The 27,271-nt window shown below is 35.5% G+C and overlaps 1 non-coding gene across 1 annotated transcript; it reads left to right on the top strand.

Annotated features, from left to right (window-relative positions):
- The first annotated feature begins 19,220 nt into the window (after positions 1-19,220).
- LOC128295838 (small nucleolar RNA R71) lies at positions 19,221-19,327 on the top strand. Its single transcript, XR_008286387.1, has one exon. It is a non-coding gene; the product is annotated as a small nucleolar RNA R71 (small nucleolar RNA).
- The last annotated feature ends 7,944 nt before the right edge of the window (positions 19,328-27,271 follow it).

The raw sequence follows: 27,271 nt of genomic DNA, 5'->3' as shown, positions 1-27,271 counted from the left end.
CATTCGATCGGGTAGTAAATTCTTTTGATCTCTTGGATGAAGACTGATGTACTTTCCCCATCTGTTTTTTCTTTAAATCTCGCGACTCAATGGCCGCTTTCCTCCTCTCTTTTACCAGCTCCTCTGCTTTACATGCTCTCTCAATGATCACTACATATTCTCTTAATTCTAGGATGCCCACAAACACTCGAATATCTTCATTGAGGCCATCCTCAAACCTCTTACACATGGTAGCTTCAGTGGATACGCATTCCCGCGCATATTTGCTGAGTTTCACAAACTCACGTTTATACTCCGTCATGGTCTTATTACCCTGTTTCAACTCTAAAAATTCTTTCCTTTTCTGGTCCATGAACCTCTAGCTAATGTATTTCTTTCGGAACTCTTCCTGGAAAAATTCCCAATTGATCCTCTCTCTTGGTACCACGGACACCAGACTGTTCCACCACTGATAAGCTGAGTCTCGTAGAAGTGACAAAGCACACTTCACGCACTCATCAGACGTGCATGACAGTTCATCGAATACCCTCATGATGTTTTCTACCTAAAACTCTACTCTATCTGGGTCGTCATCTATACTAGCCCGAAATTCCTCGACCCCTTGTTTTTGGATCTTGTCTACCAGAGGCTTCTCTCTTCTGAATATGTCGGCACCCTGCGGAGCTATGGGGGCATACTGAGGAATCAGAGGAGGTGAGGGAAGTGGAGTGTTCGGGTTTGCACGAACAAAATTCGTATACCAAGCATCCATCATTCGGAGGTAGGCTTCCCTAGCCCCTCTGCCTTGGCCCATACTCACAGGCTCACTCTCTAGTGGCGCGGTCCCTTCTGCGGGAGCTGGCGCATTACTTTCCACGTCATCCGTCGTGATTCTATCAGGATCCAGTTCTATATAAAAACATAATTTATAATCGCCAGGAATCGTTACACTATCAATATATATTTATGGCATGTATAGCTAGACTCATACTCTAGTAGGTTAGTCCTAGAACTGAATAAACAATAGCTCTGATACCACTAAATGTAACACTCCATACTCGTAACCCATACCGGGGTAGAGTACGAGGCATTACCTAACTTGTTCACCTGCAATCAAACAACCTCAAGTCACCGGGACTCGATCCAAATTAAAATCTTTTAATTATCACCTTAGACTCCTTATTATGGCCTACAAGCCCTAAATCTATAATTGAAAACTATTCGAAACTATTTTGAGTCTTTAAACCCACCTTGAAAAATTTACTTGAAAAACAGGGCACACGCCCATGTCGGTAGGCCGTGTGCTTCTACACGCTAGTGTGGCCAATTTAATTCCACAAATTTTTTCATAAAAACAAGAGCAGACTTCACACGGCCAGGGTATACGCCCGTGTCCCTGGCCTGTGTTGCTCATACGGCCTAGACACGCTTGTGTCTTAGCCCATGTAAGAAAACTTGAGTATTCTGTTTCTGACGTCAGCACACACAAAATGACACACGACCAAGGGCACACACCCGTGCACCAGGTCGTGTCCACCATATGGCTGAGACACACGGTCGTGTCTCTGCCTGTGTGTTTATTACATTGTATATTGACTTAAAATTCCTACGTGTAGGGGACACACGGCCGGACCCCACACCCATGTGTCTATCCGTGTGGACAATATGAGGCTATTTACCAAAGCCTCCTTGCCAACCCCCCATACATAGTTCCATGCGATATAAGCAATTACCAAAGTATCACTATTTATATGACTAGGTCAACCACAATAGACATTATTTCACAAGACGAATTACTCTACTATGGAAATAACATATTTGCATATAACCAAAATGAATATTAGCCATCATTTAAGGCTTAATACCAAGTGTAGGATTTATCCCAAGCCAACCTATGTGGCCAATTCTCAAGACACAAAATAATAAAGTCTAGTCCTATACATGCCATGCTCAAAGATATAAAACCAACTATACTAATGTTTTGGCTGATAGTGCGATGGATATCTCTGACCTCCGATGATCCTTAAGCCAGCTAGGTGCCACTGAGAAAAAAATGGAAAGAAAGAGGGAGCAACCAGACAAGCTTAGTAAGTTGTATATAAATAAATATACAATAAATTTCATCAATGATCGTCTTGCTCATAGCACAAGGGTAAGCGTAATCTTGACTTACTCATCACTGTCCACTCAAGCGATAGTTTCTATATCGAGCTCATGACTCATGCGTACCATTTAAGTACCTATACCATTCACAACATTTTTACACTTTCCTTATTAACTCACATCTATAACTTCTACCATTGAACCTTTCGAAATACTACCGGATATTCTATAAGCCTCCAATATGGGATAAGAAGCCAATGTCATGTCGTAGACATGGTCTTACACTGGCTACCATCATCGAGGTCGATGCTATGTCCCAGGCATGGTCTTATACTAGATATATCACATCTGTGTCGATGCCATGTCCTAGACATGGTCTTACACAAACACAACGTTTAGCCATGCATGTCCTAGACATGTCTTACACTAGCACTCGTCTCAATGCTGATGCCATGTCCCAGACATGGTCTTACACTAGCTCTCATAATGTGGCCGATGCATGTCCCAGACATGTCTTACACTAGCTCACACAAGTGACCAATTGTTACGGCATGAATATCCAGTTTATTTCCTAGGGTTACAACGAGATCTCTACCATCTTAATTACCATATCCCAATTCACAAACAAACAATTCATGCTATATCAATTGAAACACACATATTAGCAATATAGTTGTATTATTTACATACAACTTACCTCTGTTTACAAAATGTACTCGACTAGTCGATTTATTCGACTTGCTTGGCTTTCCCTAGGTCTAGGTTCGGATTTGGAAAATCTTGATCTATAATAACAAAATACACTCATTTAATCACTAATTATAATTAGGAAATCATAAATTTACATCTTTGGTAAAATGACCATTTTGCCCCTTGACTTTGACAAAATGACCATTTTACTCTTATGATCGAAAATTAATTTTTATCAAATTTCATCATATTTCATACCTAGAAGAACTATTTCTACTCTTATAGCAACCCCAAAATCCCATTATTTCACACACTTATCACCTATTTTGCAACTTATGCAAAATAGCCCCTTTATGTGTTTTCATGCTAACACCTTTCACAAAAGTTGTTTAGAACTCTTCTAAGACTCATATTCTTCCATAAAATTTCAGAAAATAACATGAAAATTAACATGGTGAAACCCTAGACTTATCACCATTTTGCAAGGTAGTCCTCTCATTTGAAAGCCCATAATACAAGCATTCCAAAAATGTAAAAATCATCAAGATCACTTACATTACGAGAGGAATAAGTTGCTACAGATTTTCAGCTTTCAAACCTCCCTAATTGCTGATATTTTCGGTGGAGAGAAAGGATGGAGAAGAAGAAAAATAGTAGATAGGCTTTAGACATTATTTTATCTCCAAATCATGACATCACTTACCTAAACTTTTGACCATTTGCAAAAATCTTGTCTCATGGCCGGCCAAGCCATATTTAGGGGTCTAATTTCACTTTAAAAGCACCCAATTTTAATTCTCTAGCTATCTAACACATTTGGGTACTAAAATGCAACTTTTGCCTTTTATACGACTTAGTCCTTTTTCGCAATCGGGCTCGCAAACTTTAAAATTAACTCACCAAATTTTTCATGCACTAAAATAATCATACTATAACCTCACAATAATAATAAAAATAATTTCCCAGATTCAAATTTGTGGTCCCGAGACCACTGTTTTAACCAGTCCCTAAATCAGGGTATTACAGGTTGCCTCTCGAGAAGTGCTTATTTAAAGTCTAAGCTAGACTTACCTTGTGCGCACGATTATGAAGGTTCGTAGAGCTGAAGCTCCTCTCTATCATTTCTAAAATTTTCACCATTATAAAGTTTAAGTCGATGACCGTTTACCTTGAATGTGCCATATTCTGGGTGAGTTACCTCTATCGTGTCGTATGCGAAAATGGTTTGTACTATGAATGGCCCTGACCATCTTGATTTCAACTTTTGGGGAAACAACTTGAGCCTTGAATTATATAAGAGGACAATATCTCTAGCTTCTAATTGTTTGGGCTACTTTAAACAAGTGTCGTGTCGTGGCATCGCTTTATCACTTCTTTGTATAATCGTGAGTTCTCATAAGCGTTTGCTCGCCTTTCATCTAACTCGTTCAGCTGCATCAATCTCTTCTCACCTGCAAGTTTGAGGTCATAATTTAGAAATTTTATAGCCCAAAATGCTTTGTGCTCTAATTCAAATGGTAAATGACTAATTTTCCCGTAAACAAGTTTGTGAGGAGATGTTCCTATAGGTGTCTTAAAAGCAATTCTACATCCCTATAAAGCGTCATCTACGTTCATCGCCCAATCCTTCCTACTTGATTCTATGATTTTCTCTAGGATGCGTTTAAGCTCTCGATTTGCGACTTCGACTTGCCCACTAGTTTGAGAATGATAAGGGGTAGCTGTCCTATGATGCACTCCATTTTTTTTAAGTATTTTATCAAATTGAGCATTATAAAAATGCGTACCCTTATCACTAATAATTGCTCTAGTTGTTCCAAATCAAGAAAAGAGCTTTTTGAGAAATCTAACTACCACTCTAGCATCATTAGTAGGTAAAGCTTGAGCTTCTACCCATTTTTACATATAATCGACCGCTATTAGGATATATTTATTTCCAAACGAACTAGGAAATAGGCCCATAAAATCAATACCCCAAACATCAAATATTTCACATGAGAGCATATACATTTGACGCATTTCATCACGATTAAAGATATTACCTATTCTCTGGCATCTATCATAAGAAGTAACATACTTGTTAGTGCCTTTGAATAGTGTGGGCCGATAAAAACCTGATTCAAGCGCTTTATGTGTTGTCCTAGTCCCACTGTAATGTCCTTCTGTCGGTTCTGAGTGGCAATGTTCCAAGATTTTACTCGCTTCTAATTTCATAACACATCTCTGAATTACTTGATCTACACATACACATACACGAAAAAGAAAAAGATCCTTCCAAAAATAGTTTTTCACATTCGCAAAGAATCGCTTCTTTTGATGATGTGTCAACCCTTTTGGAAGGATGTTAGCAGCTAGATAATTCACAATATGTGAAAACTAAGGGACTTTAGAGTCAGTTATAGCCAAAAGTTGTTCTTCAGGAAATAAGTCATTTAGCTCATTTTCATCAAGCTCCTTGAGATGTGAATTCTCTAACCTGGACAGGTGATCTACTGTAATATTTTCAACTCCTTTCTTATCTTGGATTTCTAAATCGAACTCCTGCAATAATAAAATTCATCTTATTAGTCGAGGTTTTGCATCTAATTTAGTGAGGAGATAACGAAGAGCCGAATGGTCAGTGTAAATGACAACTTTAGATAATACTAAATATGGCCTAAATTTATCAAATGCAAAATCCACAGTTAGCAATTCTTTTTTTTGTAGTAGTGTAGTTTTCTTGTGTAGCTGTCAATGTCTTGCTAGCATAATAAATTGGTTGAAAGTGCTTGTCCCTTCGCTGTCCAAGAACTGCACCAACTGCAAAAGCACTTGCATCACACATTAGTTAAAAGGGTAAGTTCCAATCAGGTGCAACTACAATCGAAGGATTAATTAATTTATCTTTAAGAGTATTAAATTCTTCTAAACATTCCTGACTAAAATCGAAAGGCACATCTTTTTCTAACAAATTTGTTAAAGGCTTAGCTATTTTAGAAAAAATCTTTAATAAATCTTCTATAAAATCTAGCATGTCCTAAGAAGCTTTGAATAGCCTTAATTGAACTAGGGGGAGGTAATTTTTCAATAGTTTCAATTTTTGCTCTATCAACCTTAATCCCTTTACTAGAAATTTTATGGCCTAACACAATCCCTTCACGAACCATGAAGTGACATTTTTCCCAATTAAATACAAGGTTCATTTCCTCTCATCTCATTAGAACTCGTTTTAAATTTTTAAGGCAAAATGGAAAGAATTACCGAATACCGAGAAGTTATCCATAAATACCTCCATAATGTCTTCTACGAGTTCATCAAAAATAGCCAACATGCATCGCTGAAAAGTAGCAGGAGCATTACATAATCCAAAAGGCATTCTTTGATAAGCAAATGTACCACATGGACATGTAAATGTCATTTTTTCTTGGTCCTCGAGAGCTATTGGGATTTGAAAGTAGCCAGAGAGTCCATCTAGGAAACAATAATACATATGCCCAGATAATCTTTCCAACATTTGATCAATGAATGGCAAAGGAAAGTGATCTTTTCTTGTGGCATCGTTCAACTTCCTATAGTCAATGCAAACTCTCCATCCTGTGACTGTTCTTGCTGGGATCAACTCATTCTTCTTATTAGCCACAATAGTCATGCCTCCTTTCTTAGGAGCAACTAGCACAGGACTCACCCAAGAACTATTAGAAATACGATAAATAAATCCAGTATCTAGAAGTTTAATTACCTCAGCCTTAATGACTTCTTTCATGTTAGGATTCAGTCGTCTTTGAGCTTGCACACATGGTTTGTATTTATCCTTCATTAAAATTTTATGGGTGTTAAAAGAAGAACTGATTCCTCTAATGTCAGAAATCATCCAAGCTATGGCTCTTTTATGCTCCTTCAATACTTGAAGTAACTCATCTTTCTCATTTGGCTGCAAATCTGAAGTTATAATCATTGGTAATGTAGAATTATTTCTAATAAACGCATAATCTAAGTGATTTGGTAATTGCTTTAGTTCTAATTTAGGAGGTTCTTCAATAGAGGGTTTTAATTTTAATTTATCGTTTACCTCAATACCCTCATAAATCTTCTGTCTCAGTGAAGACTCATTAGAATCGAAATCAACTTTTGTCTTACCTATCACAACAAAATTTGAAGAAATTTACCGAATTGTGCATCTATGCAGTCTTTCTTCAACTTTACTGGATACAAGATTGGTGGTTTATATTCCTTAAGTACCGATTTTTCACTTACTTTAGGTTTTACCTTCTCGTCCTTTTTCTTATTGGATTCCTGTTGCAGCTTCTTTTCATGTTCAGTTAACACTTCTCACTCCTTAGGGTAACTGCTTTCACATGCTCTTTTGGGTTGGGTGATAAACCATAATTTATACATATTTTTACCCCATGTTTAACGCATTTTATGGATGATTTCCCATTAGAATTGGTGAATTCGATGCTCCTAATGCTTTAATTTCATGTTTTATACCTAGGAGAGCATAGGAAAGCGAAAGGAACGAGAAACGGGCCAAAAATAGAGAAAATGGGCCAAAGTACGAAAGCAACACGGCCTGGACCTCCTCACACGGGTGGACCGCACGGCCGTGTCATTTTGGCAGGCTCGAGCACGGCTTGAAGTAATCGCACACAGACGTGTCACACGGGCGTGTCCCTGCCGAGCCCAAGTTGAGTCCAATTCGGAAAAGGCTAATTTTGAGGGCTCTTAGGTATTCCAAAGCCTATAAATACACCCTAGAGGAGGAAGAAAAGGGACACACAGAATAGGGGGAAAGGAATTACCCCAAGAATGCCGATTGATCCATTTCAGAAGCCGGATTCATCATCAAGATTGAAGATGTCTCCTCAATTTCCCTTCAGAAGTTTTGGGTTTTCTTTATATTTTGCATTCTTTATTATTCTGAGATGTTTTCTTGTTTAGTTATGAACTAAAACCCCTAAATACCTAAGGGGAATGAAACCTAAGACGAATCTTGTTATTATTTTCTGAATCGTATGATAAATATTTAACTTGTTCTTAATTATGTGTTCTTAATTCTTGTTTTGATATCCCAGGATACTGATTCAAGAAAAGATCTTATTTAGAGGAGGAATAGACCCTGTTTAAGAGTACATTTGTTATAATCAAGCGGAGTTGATTGCGCACCTAGACATAGGGTGACAAGATTTTGCCGGATTAGGGTGAAACTTAATAAGGGGATCCATAGATCGAGTTAATGCAACCTTAGAGTGTTAATTAGAGAAAAGTCTCGGTTATTCAATCTAGGGATTAGACATTATTAGTCTTGAATAGGGATAATAACATAACTTAGGGATCTCTACAGAACAAGTTAAATGAACAAATCGTCTGATTCGGAGCCAGAATGACAAGTACAGTCTAGGTGGATTTTTCCTTAGGTATTGCCTTCATTCAATCGATTTTCCCAAAAGCAATTTTCCAATTCTATTCTCTGTGAGTTCTTAGTTTAGATAATTAGTTAGTTAAAACAAAAACCTCTTTATTCTTAGGCTAGATAATAAAAAGATAATCATTACTAGTACTTTTAGTTCCTTTGGGTTCGACAATCCGATCTTGCTAAAACTATACTACTGTTCGATTGGAACACTTGCTTACATCGCGATAATAGTCAGTTTCAAGAACGAGTAATTATAAATATTTAAAACCTATCACGAAATCACACGATCATTGGGTTCGGTGTTACTAGGCAAACTACCTTGCTGCCTTTTTGAAACTAATTTAGCAAGCTGCCCAATTTGATTTTCGAACCCATGAATTGACGCTTGCTGATTTTTCAATGCTATCTCGGTGTTTTGAAAATGAGTCTCTGACACCGTAATAAATTTTTCCAACATCTCTTCAAGCTCAGTTTCTGTTCCTGCCGATAAAGTTGTTGCTAAAAACCTGGAGGGGGTTGTTGTTTTTGATTTCCTTGACCTCTCCATGAAAAAGTCGGGTGGTTCCTCCAACCTGCATTGTAAGTATTACTGTAAAGATTATTTTGAGGTCTAAGATTATTACCCATATAATTTATTTTCTCATTATTCATTATTTTGAGGTCTAGGATTATTACCCATATAATTTATTTGCTCATTCTCCATGCTAGGATCGTAGGGTAAATATTCTGAGTTGTTCATTCCACCTCCACTTGTGTTTCATTGCATCACCGAATGTACCTGGGTAGAAACACATAAACCATCAATCTTTTTATTTAAGAGTTCTACATGGTTTGATAACATGGTGACCGCATCTATGTTAAAAACATCGGTTACTTTTTTAGGCTTTGTCCTTATAACTTGCCACTGATAATTATTTAGTGACATCTCCTCTATGAACTCATAAGCCTCCTCAGGTGTTTTATTATTTATAGTACCTGTAACGCTTGGGTTTGTGCAAGTGTACACAGTGGTTATCAAGTAATAAGTAAGTGTCGAGTTATCGTCTCCACAGGGATTGTATTTGTGCTAAGTCAATTAATTTTTAAAATTATATTAACAATTTTATAAATAAAAACAATATAATTGAGAAGTGATGATTAAAATATATTAAACTAAATGCAATGATCCCTAATGTGATTTATCCTAACATGCAACTATAGGAATGAAATAGATTTTAGTAGAATTTACACAATAAGCAACAATAATAACATAAATAAGCTAGGACAATTACTTTAATTAAACTCAAATTATTATTAACATGCTTATCAATATTCAGAAAAACATTCCACGGCAACTCGATCTTTCATGAGTTTGGAAACCACATTAGGTCCTTTCGGAATCCTTTACTTAGTAAATACGCATTTTACTGATCCTTATTTACTAAGGGATTCTTAGTATTTGCGCGTGGTAACAAGGATGTATTAGGTTTGAAACAGTTTAATCACACAAATCTAAAAACTATGCAGATAACAAAGCCTGGTTAGGGTTGTTATGTAACCTACAATTTAATCGCGTTAGGATCTAAATTGAGCATGCACATTTCAATTATGTGTCCATTAGCCGTCGTTTGGTTAGGATCGCTCAGCTAATTTAGGTGAATTTCAATCACGTATGAATGAAATACAGACTTGATTTTAATTGAAAACATGATCGATTGAGGCACAAACATTATAAGCATGAATCAAATAAATATTATTCAATCAAAATAATTATCCTAGCTTAAATAAAATTAATCTATCATTGTTGTAAACAAGAATAGTAAACACATAGCAAACATTCTTGAATTAAGTTAAAGAAAAGAAAGATTAAACCCAAATCAAAGTGGCTATCACCCAAGACTCTGACTAACGAGGGCTCTTTCATTCCTTCGCTTTGCTCCTTTGCTGATGGCTCTCTGAGGTGGCCGACCAAGGGCTCTTTAAGAGGCTAATTTGCTAAAAATCTTTATGCAAAGATGATGATAGGCGTGAGGGCTAAGAGAGTTGAGAGAGGATAGAATGATGAAAGAGTGAGGGATGATTGAGGGATGAGGGATAATTAGAAAAGTGAGAAACGGGGTCTTATTTATAGGTGAGGCAAGGGAGCTAGTTTGCTAACTTGCAAATTCATCCAAGGGTGGCCGGCCATGATTTGTGGAAATGTGGCTGATTTTTGCTTGATTTAAGTGCCACAACATCATCAGGATCAGGACTCGGTCAATTGCAAATCTTTAGGTAAATCTCTGATTTCTTCAACTCTTCAAGGACCTTGTGTAATTAAACCAAAATTTGATTCATGAACATCCACATGTAACCGAATTTTGGGCTGACTTGGTCCTCCATTTGGATGGTTTTGTAATCAACATAAAGATTTCAGACCTGTCCAGTAATAGTAGATAATTTAAAGGACCAAAGAATGTAATTTAACCACTTTAATTAATCAATTTACTTAATTAATTGAAACCCAACTTATTAATAAAACATATTAAAATAAATTATTAAATATAACTTTTTATTTTATTATTTAATTTAATCATGCATGGCCCACTTTATAGCTTGAAAATATAATATGCTCAAATTAATATAAAAGAAGCCATTTTCGCATGAAAACTATATAATAAAGTATAAAATCACATTTTAATAATTTCTATGTCCTAATTTCATATTTTCATATATTTCATTAATTTATTAAGCAATTACTTAGTTTTAACAACAAATTTAAGTAAAAAGGTGACGAATTATATAGAAAAATCCTATATATTTTTCAGTTTACACACCCCCAAAATTAAATCATTGCTCGTCCCAAGTAATTTCATGCACACACAAGGTTTCGCTAAAGCAAAATTGCTAAAAGTGTAAGCAGCATCAATCATTGCCCCATAATCATGTATTAATAAATTCATGCTCATAGATCTTCTTTATTAACAAGTAAATCATATGCAAACATTTTGAAAAATTTATACTAAGTTTTAAGATATGCCAACATGAATCATAGTATGTATATATGTCGCAGCCATAGATAATATTCTTCATTCAGCATAATTTCTCTCAATCAAGCAATACAATCATAAGGCTTATTTATGATTTTCATATGTTGAACTTAGAACTCCCTCTCCACTACTGTAGGCGACATAATCATCAAATCAATAGGTATTTTATAAGGTTGTAATGGGGCTCAGTTAAATGTAGGGATTTTAAGAGATGAGACATTTCAGTTTCAAAATCTTAACCTTTAACTTTGTCTTGGATTTCTCGAAATTCAACCTTTTTCTTTAAGTGATCCTTTGGAATACCCCTAAACTTATTTTGAACTCATGCTCATACATTTTTCTTTGTGGAAACTGAGCAAACTTTTCTTCGCTCTTTTTTTAAGCATGAACACGTACATCCTTTGAAAATTTTCTCAAATGTCATTTACCAAGACAACTTTAGTTAAGATGGGTGCACAAAATTAGGATAACTTCAAAAGATGGAGATATGGCTTGTAATGTAGGTTCATTGCAATAAACAAGCCTTTTAAGCTCAAAATTATAGTTTCAAGGGTCTAATATCATAAGGTGGGCTTGAAAAGGCTCAAACGATCCAAAAAAAATAGTGCCTATATCATTTTAGACTTTTATGTCTCCTATGATTTTGCCTCAAGAAAGTTACTAAGTCAATTCTAAAGATATAAACCTTAATGCATGTCTAATCTCAAAAGAAACTAAGTTTTCATGGCAAACATTACCTAAGACTAAGATCATACAATCATTCCATTCTTCATGATAACATGCAATCACTCAGATAAAATCATCATTCATGCTTGCATACAAGCTATCTCATAGATAACGAATTTCTCTAAACATTCATTTATTAAAACATACTCATGAAATAAATTATTGAAACATACTTGAAGATTTAAAAAAATTTGAGCAATTATTTGCCTTACCCCCTTTAAAAGAAGCAATGTCCTCATTGTAAGAACAAAGTAATAAATGAAAACTAAACACCAGGAAGGATTAAAAAGAAAGAGAGGTGAGTCATTAAGACTGCTTAAATACCAAGTTTTTCCTCATAATCCAATCCTAGACATGTTTATTCCCATTACCACATCACTTAGTCTTTTTCTTTTAAAGAAGCATTTATTCATGCTTGCTATGTTTTATTTTGCAGAAATTAAATCCTAGTTACTAGAGAAACAAATTCCTAAAGACCTAAAATAAATAAATAAATAAACAATAATCCCCCATTTTATTTTTCTGACTCATTCCCTTTGTCTTCTTTAGCTCCTTCTCCGCTTGTATAATCAGTATCTTCTGTCCATGTCTCAAAGATAGCATCTGGGAACTCAGGAACAAAAGTGTTAGAGATATTCTTAAATGTATTTTAAATCGACTCATCTCTAATTTTTGCATATTTCCAGTAAGTTTGTTGTTGATTGTGCATGAACTTGCACATATCCATCAACATTGACAACTCTGATTTCTTTGAAGTACTTGCAAAAGTTGGCATGGGAGTTGTATACTCAGGGTCAACATTTAGCTTGACTGGTTCTTCTTCTGGCTCAACCCTTGGTTCAGGGATTTCAGATCCTTCAACTGGTTTAGGGCTGTTTGGTTCCTTATCAGATTCTTCTTTTTCAGTGGCTGTGACTGGTTCAGTTTCAGTTTCATTTGTTGACTCCTCAATATCTGGCTCAGTTGGTTCTTTTTCCTCACTTTGATTCAACTCATGCACATTCTCTACTAACCTTTCAAGATCATGACTTGTAATGCACCCTTGGACATATTGCCCCTTCAAATTCGCTTGTGTTTTAATACGGGCCCTTAAGCAAAGTGAAGTGATTAATGATGGGAAATAAGCACTTCCTAGTTTCTTTTTAGTACAGTCATAAATCTCCTTGAGAATAATTGTTCCAACATTAATGGACTTTTCTATCAACATGGCATATAACAAGAGCATTCTTTCCATCGAGATGGTGGAACTATGTGAGATAAGCATAAAACTATAGCGAACAAAATAAAACCATACCTTTGCTACTGGTTTTAGGTATACCCTTGGTAAGACTGGCTTCCATACTTTCTTATAATCTATTAGGATCAGGGATCTGTCACAACATCAAGTACTTGATGAAGAAAGTACTCATCTTCTTCAATATCAAGTAAGTTAAACAAATTATTGATGGACTAGAAGTAAGAGGTACCTTTTTCTTCCGAACGATGACCTCAGTAGCATCTTGTGTGGTCAAACTTGCATAGAACTCTCGAACTAGTTCATCATCGGGAAGCGAACGAGCATCACAAAATTGTTCCCACTTGTATCATTGATTGTCTTTCTAATTGGCACAGAGACAACCATCAAATCATTACTCTTCAAGTTAAAACCTTTTTCCGGCATCATAGGTTAATGCTTGAAAATTAAATCAAATCTCTCTTTCACTTCTTCATTGATCACAATCGGGTTTTCAGGAGTAGTCTTCGACGATCTAGTTCTTTTGCGAGACATGGTATTTTCCCATAAATTTTGCAAAGTTCTGCTTACAAGGGAAGAAGAGAAATTGACAAGTAGGTAGGATCTACTTCAGTGAACCTTGCACAACGAAGAGGTTGTAGTGGCAAAGACAGCATGCGGCAGTAATGGTAGTGTTCAGTGGCACTAGCGGCTACGTGCAGCAGCTACATTGATGCTCCAGCGATCTCTTTGCGTCAATTTAGGATATTTCCGCAAAAAGGAAGGAGAACTAGGGTTTCTTTCGAGATTTGAGTTTGACGGCATAAGAGAAAAGTTTAAGGATTCTTGGGGTTTAAGGAAATAGCTTTGAGGGATATGAAAAATGGTAGAATGAAGAGGGGTTTATATAGGGAAAATTAGGGCAACATGTAGCAAAAACTTAGCTACATTAGGGTTACTTGGGCAGCAAGCAACGGAAGTGGCGGCAATAGGTGCAGAGTTTTCCCTCTTTTTGCTATCTTGGGCCTCATATTCAAACTTTATCTTACTAAAAAAATCTGATTAGTACTTGGGCCAAATTTGACCCTCTTTATTAACATAAAAATTTAAAATTTAAACAAAACAAATGAAACTAAAAAAATTTAAATCTTAATTAGAAAATTTCTTCTCAATAAATTACATTAAATTAATTCCCAGGAAAGGTTGGAGGGGTCACATTGGTCCCGCTTAAGTTCCAATCTCCTTAGACAGAATTAATTAAATGTACTAAATTAAGAAAATAAATCCTAATTATTTATTTATTTACAAAACAATTTATAAAAAATAAAGGGTCTGTTAATTTGAACGAGGATTCAACTCGCTCAACGTCACCATCCCAATAATGTTTGAGACGTTGACCATTGACTTTAAACGTACGTCTGTAATTGTCATATAATTCAACAACTCCATAAGGATAAACTCGATAGATGGTATAAGGTCCTTTCCATTGGGATTTCAACTTCCCAGGAAATAACTTCAGCCTTGAATTAAACAATAAAACCTTCTGACCTTCTTTAAACTCGCGAGGTCGTATATGACTATCATGCCATCTTTTTTATCTTTCTTCATACATTTTGGCATTCTTATAAGAAAACAACCTCAGGTCTTCCAATTCATCCAATTGTAACATCCTTCTCTCACCGGCTTGCTTAAGATCAAAATTCAACTTCTTCAAAGCCTAGTGAGCTCTATTCTCCAACTCTGATGGCAAATGACATGCCTTCCCAAAAACCAGCCGATAAGGAGTCATTCCTAATTGTGTCTTAAATGCTATTTCATAGGCCCATAATGCATCATCGAGCCTTTGAGACCAATCGTTTTTGCTGGAACATACTACTTTTTCCAAGATACCTTTGATTTCGCGGTTCACTCTTTCAACTTGCCCATCGGACTGGGGGTGTAAGCAGTAGCAATTTTGTGCTTCACATCATATTTGTCAAGCAAGCACTTAAGCCACTTGTTCACAAAATGAGAACCTTCATCACTAATAATAGCTCTTGGTGCTCCAAATCGTGTAAACACATGCTTTTGCAGGAATCACATGACTACCTTAGTATCATTTGTACGGTACGCTTTAGCCTCGACCCACTTGGATACATAGTCCACAGCAACTAAGATGTATTTGTTCCCATACGAAGAAGGAAACGAGCCTAAAAAGTCAATGCCCCATACGTCAAATAATTCAATCTCCAAAATATTTATTAAGTGCATTTCATTCCTCCTTGATATGTTTCCGCTCCTTTGGTATTTATCACAGTTCTTCACATAGGCATAAGCATCTAAATAGTGTAGGCCAAAAGAATCCTGCTTGCAAAACCTTAGCCGTAGTACGTGCACCACCAAAGTGTCCCCCACTTGGAGATGAATAGCAATGATATAAGATCTCAACAATCTCACTTTCAGCTACACACTTTCGGATTATATTATCTGCATACTATTTAAACAAGAATGGGTCTTCCCAAAAATAATACCGATTATCATGACGGAATTTCTTCCTTTGTTGGTATGTCATTTCTTGAGGAATTACTCCACACGCAAGATAATTGGAAAAATCATCAAACCAAGGTGTTTCATGAATTTGACTCACCTTAAATAATCCATATGGGGAATTCTTATTGATAGGCACATGTGATCGAGTTACCTCATCTTGCTCCAACCTTGATAGATGATCAGCTACTTGATTTTCAACACCTTTTCTGTCTTGGATCTCAAGGTCAAATTCTTGGAGTAAAAGTATCCAATGAATTAGCCTCGGTTTTGCATCTTTCTTCGTGAGAAAGTATTTAATGGCCATATGGTTAGTAAATACTGTAACTTTGGTACTTATAAGATATGAGCGAAATTTGTCAAAAGCAAAGACTATAGCAAATAGTTCTTTTTCAGTTACCGTATAATTGAGTTGGGCTCCCGTCAAGGTCCTACTTACATAGTAAATGGGGCGAAACACTTTATTTTTTTCTTTGACCCATCACAATTCCAACAGCATAATCACTTGCATCGCACATCAACTCAAAAGGTGTGCTCCAATCGGGTGTAATGATTATTGGGGCTGAGATTAACCCTTTTTTTAGCTCTTCAAAAGCTTCTAAACATGCTTTGTTAAAATCGAACATTGCATCTTTTCTAACAACAAACACAATGGTTTAGAAATTTTCAAAAAATCTTTAATAAACTTTTGGTAAAAATCGGCATGGCCTAAGAAACTTCTGACTCCTTTTACATTTACTGGGGCCAGTAATCTTTCAATTGCGTCCACCTTTGCTTTGTCGACTTCAATTCCTTTCTTTGAAATTCTATGCCCTAAGAAAATCCCTTCCTTAACAATAAAATGACATTTCTCCCAGTTAAGGACAAGATTCGTCTCCTCGCATCTCTTCAGTACCTTAGCCAAATTACTCAAACAAATATCATAAGTGTTACCAAAAACAGAAAAATCATCCATGAAATCCTCAAAAAAATTTTCAACCATCTCAGTGAATATTGCCATCAGGTATCGTTGAAATGTTGCAGGTGCATTACATAAACCAAAAGGCATTTGCCTAAAAGAAAACGTACCGTACGGGCAAGTAAAAGTTGTTTTATGCTGGTCTTTTGGGGCTACAAATATTTGGTTATATCCCGAATAACTATCTAAAAAATAATAGAATTCATTACCTACCAGTTGATCTAAATTTGATCCATAAAAGGCAATAGAAAATTTAGCTTTCTATAGTCAACATAAATTCTCCAACTGCTAACAATTCTCGTAGGAATTAACTCGTTACACTCATTCTCAACAATCATAATTCCACCTTTCTTCGGCACATACTGCACCTGGACTTATCCACGAACTATCTAAAATAGGATAAATGATTCCTACATATTGCCATTTGATCACTTCCTTTCTCACAACATCCTTCATAATAGGATTGAGCCTCCTTTGCCCATCAATTCGAGCTTTTTCACCTTCCTCTATAATAATTTTGTACATGCAAAATGAAGGGCTTATACCTCGAATATCAGATATGGTCCAACCAATTTCTTTCTTAAATTTCTTTAGAACAGCAATTAGTTGCTTCTCTTGATCTTTTGTCAGTTCTGCTGAAATAATCACAGGCAAAGTGGAACAGTCACCTAAATAAACGTATTTCAAATGGAAAGGAAATACCTTTAGTTCGAGTGTACGTGGTTCTTTGATAGAAAATTTACGTTGCACAAATTCTCTGACTTCTAACTCCTACGGTTCAAACCCTGTGGATTGAATAAAATTTCTCTGATTGACTTCCACCAGAACCATGTTTTCTTCACTTTCTTCAACCTCCAAAGGGTCAGACCTTAAGGCTTTTTCTAATGGATCGTCTTCAAAATTGTTTTCCATAGAAATAAAGGTTTCTAACGCTTCCATAACTGAACACTCTTTTGTCGGATCAGGAAATTTCATCACTTTAAGAATGTTAAAAGTTACCTGGTCATCTTGAACTCGCATGGTGAGTTCACCTTTCTGCACATCAATTAACGTTCTTCCCATGGCAAGGAAAGGTCTCCCAAGGATAATTGGCACTTCCTTATCTACTTCAAAATCTAGAATAATGAAATCAGTAGGAAAAATAAATTTATCGACTCTTACCAAAACATCCTCGATCTTTCCTTTGGGGTATGCTAAAGATCGGTCCGCTAGCTAGAGCGTCACAATTGTAGGTCTTACTTCTCCTATCCCTAGCATCTTGAAAATAGACTTAGGCATCAAGTTGATACTTGCTCCTAAGTCACACAAAGCTTTACCATAGTAAGATTCACCAATGTTACAGGGTATCGTAAAGCTTCTTGGATCCTTCAATTTCTGTGGTAGCTTGTTCTGCAGGAATGCACTGCACTTCTTTGTCAAGGCAACGGTCTTATACTCACTCAGTTATTTCTTCTTATATAGTACATCCTTCATAAACTTCACGTAATTCAGAATTTGTTCTAAAGCCTCCACCAATGGAATATTGATGTGTAATTGCTTCAAAACATCCAAAAACTTCTTGAATTACACATCCTGTTTCTGCTTCTATTGCTGTAATATTTACGGATATGGAGGTAATGGAACTTTCGGTTGAACCAGACAACTCTTCTGAGTAGGTAAATCTACATCCATAGAAGATGTTAAAGTATCTGAATTCACTAAGTTAGGATTTACCTTATCAGTCTTTACAGATTCTGATTCCTTTGGTGTAGGAATTTCAACAGCCGGTTGACTTTCCTCCTTTTCAACAGGATCGTCTTCGACATTAATCATTTGGGGTTCCAGAATTTTACCACTTCGCAATGCCATTTCCTTGAGATGTTTTTTACCCAAGTTTCTTGGATTCTCAGTATTGCTCGACAATGTTCCGTGCGGTCTATTAGGAAGCTCTATAGCTAATTGGCCTATTTGGTATTCCAAATTTTTTAGTGTTGTTGCTTGGCTGTAGATCAAAGTGTCATTCTTTGTCATATACGCTTTCAAGAAGTTCTCCAAACTGTTTGATGCCTTAGCTTGAGATGGTTTGGAGCTTGCTCATTAAAACCTTAAGATTGGCTGGGTCTATGCTGCATAAAGTTGTTGTTTGATCTATTTCCTTGGTTGCTCCAAGAAAAGTTGGGATGATTATGCCATGAAGGATTATAGAAGTTGGATTAGGGTCTTTGTCCACTCCTATTTTGATGTTGGTTCCCCATATAGTACACTGACTCGAGATTTAATGGGTAATTCTCGAAAGAATGACCTTCCTCACATTACACGCAGGAAACTACTTCAAACTGACTTGGTAGTTGAGCTGCAAAATTATTAGCACTATTAGCGGTAAAATGCTTTAACATAGAAGAAATAGATGATACTTGAGCTGATAACGAAGTGAGAGCATCAACTTTATGAACTTCGGCTACATGTCTTCTTGAAGCTGTTCGATTTGTTGGCCGTTGATAGTTATTACTCGCAATCCTCTCGATGATCTCATAAGCCTCATTATAAGGCTTAGACAAAATTGTACTATTTGCAAAAGCATCTACCATCAATCTTGTATGTGCATTGAGACCTTTATAGAATGTCTCCAACTGGATACAATGAGGAATCCCATGATGAAGAAACTTATGAAGTAACTCCTTGAATCGCTCCCAAGCCTCATTCAAAGACTCATCATCTAATTGTTTGAAAGCTGTGATCTCGTTCCTCAACTTAGCATTCTTGCTTGGCGGAAAATACTTAACCAAAAATCTCTCTGCTAATTCTTGCCATGTAGATATAGAACTTGGTGGCAATGAATTGAGCTATGCTCGTGCTCGATCTCGCAATAAGTACGGAAATAATTTCAACCTTAGTGCGTCTTTAGTCACACCGGCTATCTTGAATAAATCACTCACCTCCATAAACAATTGAAGGTGGAGATATGGATCTTTCGTGGGTATTCCACTAAATTAGCCCACCGTTTGTAGCATTTGAAACATCACTGGTTTCAATTCGAATTGGGTTGCCTTAATATCTGGCCTTCTAATTCCTAGATTTAACTCATTGAAAAGTGGCACAGCATATTGTCTGATGCATCGATCCCTAACATCAGCAATGAGGATGGATTTTGTACATGTTCGGCTTCATTACCTTGGTCTTGATTTTGATTTCCAAGGTCTATCTCGACTTGTCCTTGAGCTGTTTGTTCACGTCTTCTTTGTCTGAAAGTTTGCTCAATTTCAGGGTCTATTGGGAGTAAATCGATAATCCGATCTATGCTCATAAACATCTAAAAAGAAATTCACAAAATAATAAAAAAATAAGTTAGTAATGTTAGAAATAACCAAATTGAAAATAAATAATTTCACAAAAAAATGACTATGGAAACAGTTGACAATCTCTGACAGCGGTGCCAAAAACTTGTAACGTTCGGGTTTGTGCAAGTGTACATAGTCGTTATCAAGTAATAAGTAAGTATCGAGTTATCGTCTCCACAGATATTATATTTGTGCTAATTCAATTAATTTGTAAAATTATATTAACAATTTGATAATAAAACAATATAATTGAGAAGTGATGATTAAAATATATTAAACTAAATGCAATGATCCCTGATGTGATTTATCCTAACATGCAACTATATGAATGAAATAGATTTTAGCAGAATTAACACAATAAGCAACAATTATAACATAAATAAGCTGGGAAAATTACTTTAATTAAACTCAAATTATTATCAACATGTTTATCAATATTCGGAAAAACATTCCACGGCAACTCGATCTTTCATGAGTTTGAAAACCACAATAGGTCCTTTCAGAATCCTTTACTTAGTAAATACGCATTTTACAAATCTTTATTTACTAAGGGTTTCTTAGTATTCACGCGAGGTAACAATGACGTGTTAGGTTTGAAACAGTTTAATCACAAAAATCTAAAAACTATGCAGATAACAGAGCCTGGTTAGGGTTGTTATGTAACCTACAATTTAATCGGGTTAGGATCTAAATTGAGCATGCACATTTCAATTATGTGTCCATTAGCCGTCGTTTGGTTAGGATCGCTCAACTAATTTAGGTGCATTTCAATCACGTATGAACGAAATACAAACTTGATTTTAATTGAAAACATAATCGATTGAGGCACAAACATTATAAGCATGAATCAAATAAATATTATTCAATCAAACTAATTATCCTAGCTTAATTAAAATTAAGCTATCATTGTTGTAAACAAGAATAGTAAAAACATAGCAAACATTCTTGAATTAAGTTAAAGAAAAGAAAGATTAAACCCAAATCAAAGTGGCTGTCACCTAAGACTCTGACTGACGAGGGCTCCTTCGTTCCTTTGCTTTGCTCATTTGCTGATGGCTCTCCAAGGTGGCCGACCAAGGGATCTTTAAGAGGCTAAGATGATGATAGGCATGAGGGCTAAGAGAGTTGAGAGAGGAGAGAATGATGAATGAGTGAGGGATGATTAGAAAAGTGAGAAATTGGGTCTTATTTATAGGTGAGGCAAGGGAGCTAGTTTGCTAAAAATAGGAGTGTCCATCTTTTGGAATTTCATCCAATGGTGGCCGACCATGATTTGCTAAAATGTGGCTGATTTTTGCTTGATTTAAGTGCCACAACATCATCAGGATCAGGACTCGGTCAATTGCAAATCTCTGGGTAAATCTTTGATTTTTTCAACTCTTCAAGGACCTTGTGTAATTAAACCAAAATTTGATTTATGAACATCCACATGTAGCCAAATTTTGGGTTGACTTGGTCCTCCATTTGGATGGTTTTGTAAAGAACATAAAGCTCTCAGACTTGTCCAGTAATAGTAGATAATTTAGAGGACCAAAGAATGTAATTTAACCACTTTAATTAATCAATTTACTTAATTAATTAAAACCCAATTTATTAATAAAACATATTAAAATAAATTATTAAATATAACTTTATATTTTATTATTTAATTTAATCATGCATAGCCCACTTTATATCTTGAAAATATAATATGCTCAAATTAATATAAAAGAAGCCATTTTGTGCATGAAAACTATATAATAAATATAAAATCAAATTTTAATAATTTCTATGTCCCAATTTCATATTTTCATATATTTCATTAATTTATTAAGTAATTAATTGGTTTTAACAACAAATTTAAATAAAAAGGTGACGAATTATATAGGAAAAATCCTATTTTGGCACTTGTAGGATTGGCTTGACCGTGTGGATCTTTAAGATCGCCCGTTTTGTCTGATTTTTTCTGTTTTTCGCTCCTTTTGCTCCCCTAAGCTCACCTAAGTGTATAAACATGAAGTTAAAGGATTAGGAGCATCAAATTCACTAAATTATGTAATAAATCATCCAAAAACATGCCAAGCATGGGATTAAAACAAGTTACATTTATGATTTATTAGTCGTGTTTACTTATGATTCATTTTATTGTTGATAGTGTTGTTTTAAAAAAACAGTTTGCTTGTCGCTCTTCTTAAAAAAAAAAACTCGATGTTAAACTAATGCAATAGAAAAACCATTTTTCAAGTCATTTTGGAAACTTAGTTGCCTTATCAATTTGCTTTTTAAAAACGGTTCCTTTGTAATGCAGCGGAAACTAGGGAACAATATTAAATTTTACTAAAGCCTGATATCATGCATTATCCGATTATTATGCTTGAGAAATCCATGCATGCAAAAATTGTAGAAGAAATGTTACTAAGCCACAGTCTATAAATAATTAAAAATTACAAACCAAAACCAATAAAGACTTAATAATACTTATTAAGAATAGTCCAAGGTCCAAGGAGATTATCCAAATGCCGAGTCCGATCCTACTTTCGAGGTTTACTTGAAAAGTTAAACACTATTGGGGGTGAGCTTATGAAAAGCTCAGTGTGAGTCCAACAATTATTTAAACAGACAAAAACATAAATATCAAATACAGTGAAACATATTAGTATTAACAGAAGAACACAAAACCATCATTGGAATTTCATATCATTACATAGCCATTATCAAATTGATGTCAAACGGTGTAGGAGCATGGGTCATAATTCATTCGAGTAACAATCATTAACTTCAATACCATTCAATACAATACAACACAATATAATGCATAGCATAAATCAATAACATTCGAATATGTCATGAGCATGATGCAATGCAAAAAGTTCCTACCCATACCATCCACTTCCCACCACGAGTTCCCCAGAACCAGTCATCCGAACTCCTAAACATTATGGGCTTAAGCCAGTTGTGGTTAAAACCACCGATAACAATATGTAGAAAATTCTGCAAGTAAAAATGCAAACAAGCTGCCAGTAAAAATGCGATGAATCACCATTCCCCTCGGTACTCCATGTGCACTGCACTGACTACGAATAATACAGACTTCTTATGCCACTGGTACTCCACGGAACTCCTCTGTCAACCACAAAATCCCAACCCAATGCATATGCAATATGTCACGCAATCTCATACATAATTATATGTCAATACGTTTTAGATTCATTTGAAATACTCAATATGTCCTCAATAATCACATACTTTCAGTAAATGGAAACAATGTTCCAATCTTTCAAATTTCCATTGTGTAAGTATCAATCAATATCATTCAGTTTCACATACTTTACGGATTTTCATTGTGTATTAATAACACCATTTTCAGTACACAATATAACAAATATCTCATTTATTTAAATCATACATAAAATTAATATCTCAACACATTATATCATTCAATTAAACATTCTCATATCTCATAACTCAAATATGCAATTACAAACTCAATCAAGCATTCATATTATCAAACTAGCAATTTCCTTTAAGGCTCGAAACATACCTAGTTCGGACACTCACAAAATCAATAATTTGACTATTAAGCCAATCCAATCAGAAAGCTAATTTATCAAATAAAATATGATATTTAACATTTTCAAAAAAATTTATGAGTTTAAGACCCACACCTTATTTTTCGCTTCCTCGCAGCACACTAGCGAATCTTCCAATTTTCCTTAATAATTCCTTAAACGAACTTAAACCAAAATTCAGTATAAATTTAATCAATTTACCACTAAAACATCCCCAAAACTCTCAATTATGAGTTCAAACCAATCATTGAAATTAAAACTATTTTATGAATCCAAACTAGTTAGATTCCTTACACTGTATCTATGGGAACTGTACGTACAATCGTTCTTCACCTTTACGGATGATTTGGGGTGTTTGGGTCAGAACCTAATTCAGTAACATACTAGAAATTAGTAGCTAATTAATGACTAAATTCTTTCATTTAATCAATTCATAACCTTTACCCAACAGCTATGTGGAAATAACAATCTAGTTATCCTTAATTGCACTTACGCTTCACGATTTGTGGGATCCAATTGGCTAATTGATCAAGAAAGTCTCTTCCTAATTAAAATTTGATTAAAGGCTGATTAGGAGGGTTCAAGAACACAATTTAATTTTGGAAAAATATGGTCAAGACCCAAGAAACAAAACAACCCCCTTTCATGCACAAAGGCACACGCACCACCATCCATGGTGGCCAAAATTGGGGCTAAATTTGGAAACGGTTTGAGATCTCATTAAAATCTAAAAAAATACCTTTGAAATAATTTAAAATACCCCAAATTCCAAATCTATAATTTTTTCAATTGACAAGATTAATCAAGAAATTGAAGAGAAAAGAGATCTTACCCAAGCTAGTTGAGAGAAACGACAATAACACTTTCTTGGCAATGTTTAGGATCAATCTTGGGTTGAAGATTTTAGATTTTGGGATGAATTAGATGACGATAAATGGAAGAAATAGAGTAAAGGAGATGGTGCACAATCTTGATGCAGAAAGAAGAAGCAAGAGAAGGTAAAATGGGAGGTGTAGGCGATGATAACAATGGGAGAACGAAAGAAAATTGAAGAGAAAAAAGGAGAGGAATAGGGTGAACGGCTAGGGTAGGGAAAAATTAAATTGAAGGCTGGAAAATACAATAAAAATTTTTATTTATACTTAGGGTTCAAAGGTATGGATGGCACACATACTAAAAAAAATAAGGGGTTTTGCAAAATTTAATCATTTCGCAAGAGAAAGGATTCAAACTTGGGACCTCATTTAATTTCCATGCTTTCTCATATTTATTTTCACCATTAGGCTTTTTCCTCATTCTTGAAATAATTTTTCATTTATTTTAAAAACAAGGCATGTAACATACTAGGGTTTAAGCTAAATTGTGCAAAATAATGAAAATAATGCAAAAGGAGGGATTTGAACTTGGGTTTCAAGGAACGTTTCACTAACACTTATCTAAAAAAGCAATACCTCATTTATTTCTTAAAAATGCATATTTCTTAAAAATGCATAGATAATCTAAAAAATAAAGGTATGACCACTCTCTCTCGATTCACAAACCCGATTATACTAACCTCTGATTTTTGGGATGTTACATGTAACCTCTCAAAAATTTGAATGTTTGACTGTTGATTTCTATTGTAGTTAAGTCTCTATTTTTGTGGCTATGTAATTTACTTATGTGTTTAAGGTTAGGGGTTCAAGTCTTTGCGTAAGTTAAGCGGCGATATGTTTTTGCTACTTTGCAGAATTAGTTTAATTGCTCTTTTAAAATTTAAATTTTCTTTTCTTTTTTTTTATTGTTCATTTCTTATTTTTCTCCTTCTTTGTTCTTCTTTTCCTTCTCTTTTCTTTTTTTTTCCTTCTTTTCCTTTTGGCTTACCTTTAAAGTGTTTCGGTAGTGTAATCAAGTAATTACACATCTCATTATTGTCGACTGAAAGGTTAATTGCATAAGTTTTATTGTAGAACTTCTGTTAAACTTTTGTTCATTCATTTATGTTGAAGTGGGTTTTGACTTGGCTTGTTTAAATTCTCTATTAAATGATCACTTGGCTTCCTTTTTAGGCATATATATCGAAGGTAGCGATCCCCAACACGCTAATTTGAGTAATTGCCATTGATTTGTCGGTAAGTGTTAGTTTCATTTGAAGGTTTTGCGTCGAATCTTTTGACATAGTTGGTTTTGTGCTGAATTGCATGATTTTTTTCGATTAAGTTGTTTAATTGGTTATTGGGTGGTCGTTTTAGGTCTCAGGAGTCTTCTGCATTGTTTGTACTTCGAAACTATATTAGGCGTGTCGATGCCGCATAGTTGTATGCTAGGCTGTGTAACTCATTGTTTGTGAATTAGGGCCACACAGGACATAGGCGTGTGTTTAGGCCGTGTAACTCACTGTTTTGGAATTAAAGTCACACAATCCAAAGGCATGGGCGTGTCCAGGTTGTGTGAGAGGTATTTTGAGATTTGAGTCACACGAGCATGCGTTTGGCTGTGTACTAGACCGTGTAAGTCACAATTTTGAGCCATACGACTATATGCCAGGCCGTCCGTGACATTAAGAGGGCCATACGGGTGTGTGCTAGGTCATTTGGACCACACAGGCTAAACATCCAGGTCATGTGAATCCACATGGGCGTGTGGGCCGAAATTTAGAATTTTTCCCTAGGGTCGTAAACATTGTTCAAATCGAACGTATGCCTTCCATAGGGTTCATATGATTTGAATTAGGCTCTATAACTTGATATATGAGGATCTGAGGCTAATTAAGCTGTTATCAATGCTTATATCTGATGCGATAATTACTAAAACATTATTTCTAATGCGATAACTATTAAGTGATTATGATCTATATATCTTTATATGAATTATGTCTGGATAATCATACATACACTCTTGATATCTGAAAACTTTGTATTTGCATTGGGATGGGAATATTGAGATAGAGGAGTTAGTGAGTTTAATTATCTACCGATTCTGGTGCCTAAGCCACAAATATTTCTGATTTTTTCATTTTATTGCATACTAATTGGCAACTAGGCTGCAACTATTCTGAAATGTGACATATAATCACAACACTGTGTGTAGGGATGGATGGGTACTTACTTTAGAATTTGGTAAAGCCCAATAAACCTGGGGCTCAATTTGTCCTTGCGACCTAACCTCAGAACCTTCTTCTATGATGGGACCTTGAGAAACATGAAGTCCCACATAAATACTCAATCACATGCCTCTTCAAATATGCATAGTACTTTTATCTATCAGAAACTGCCTTCAGATGATCCCTAATTAGTCAAACCTTATCCTCATCTTGAAAACTAGCTTAGAACCCAAAACTCAACGTTCTCCCAACTCAGTCCAACACAAAAGAGTACGACACTTACGACCATACAAAGCCTTGTAAGGTGCCATCTGAATACTCGACTAGAAACTGTTATTGTAAGCGAACTTGACTAACAGTAGATAATCCTCCCAACTGCCTTGAAACTCGATAACAAAACTCCTCAACATATCCTCTAGTATCTGAATCACCCACTCAGATTGACCATGGGTCTGAGGATGGAACGCAGTACTGAAGTCCAATCTAGTATCCAAAGGTTCATATAACATTTTCCAAAATCGAGACGTGAAGCGAGGATCCCTATCAGAAATGATTGAGACCGGTACCCCATATAGTACCCCATATAGTCTCACTATCTCAGAAATGTAGAGCTTCGCCAACTTCTGAAGTGAATATTCGGTCCTAACTGGAATGAAGTGCACAGACTTGGTCAATCAATCTACGATGACCCAAATAGAATCCTTCTTTGTGGGTGTTAGAGGCAACCCA

The sequence above is a fragment of the Gossypium arboreum genome, chromosome 7 (genome assembly GCF_025698485.1).
Source record: "Gossypium arboreum isolate Shixiya-1 chromosome 7, ASM2569848v2, whole genome shotgun sequence".
NCBI lineage: Eukaryota > Viridiplantae > Streptophyta > Magnoliopsida > Malvales > Malvaceae > Gossypium > Gossypium arboreum.
Note: the sequence above shows the minus strand (reverse complement) of the source record. Positions and strands in the feature narration are given on the sequence as shown.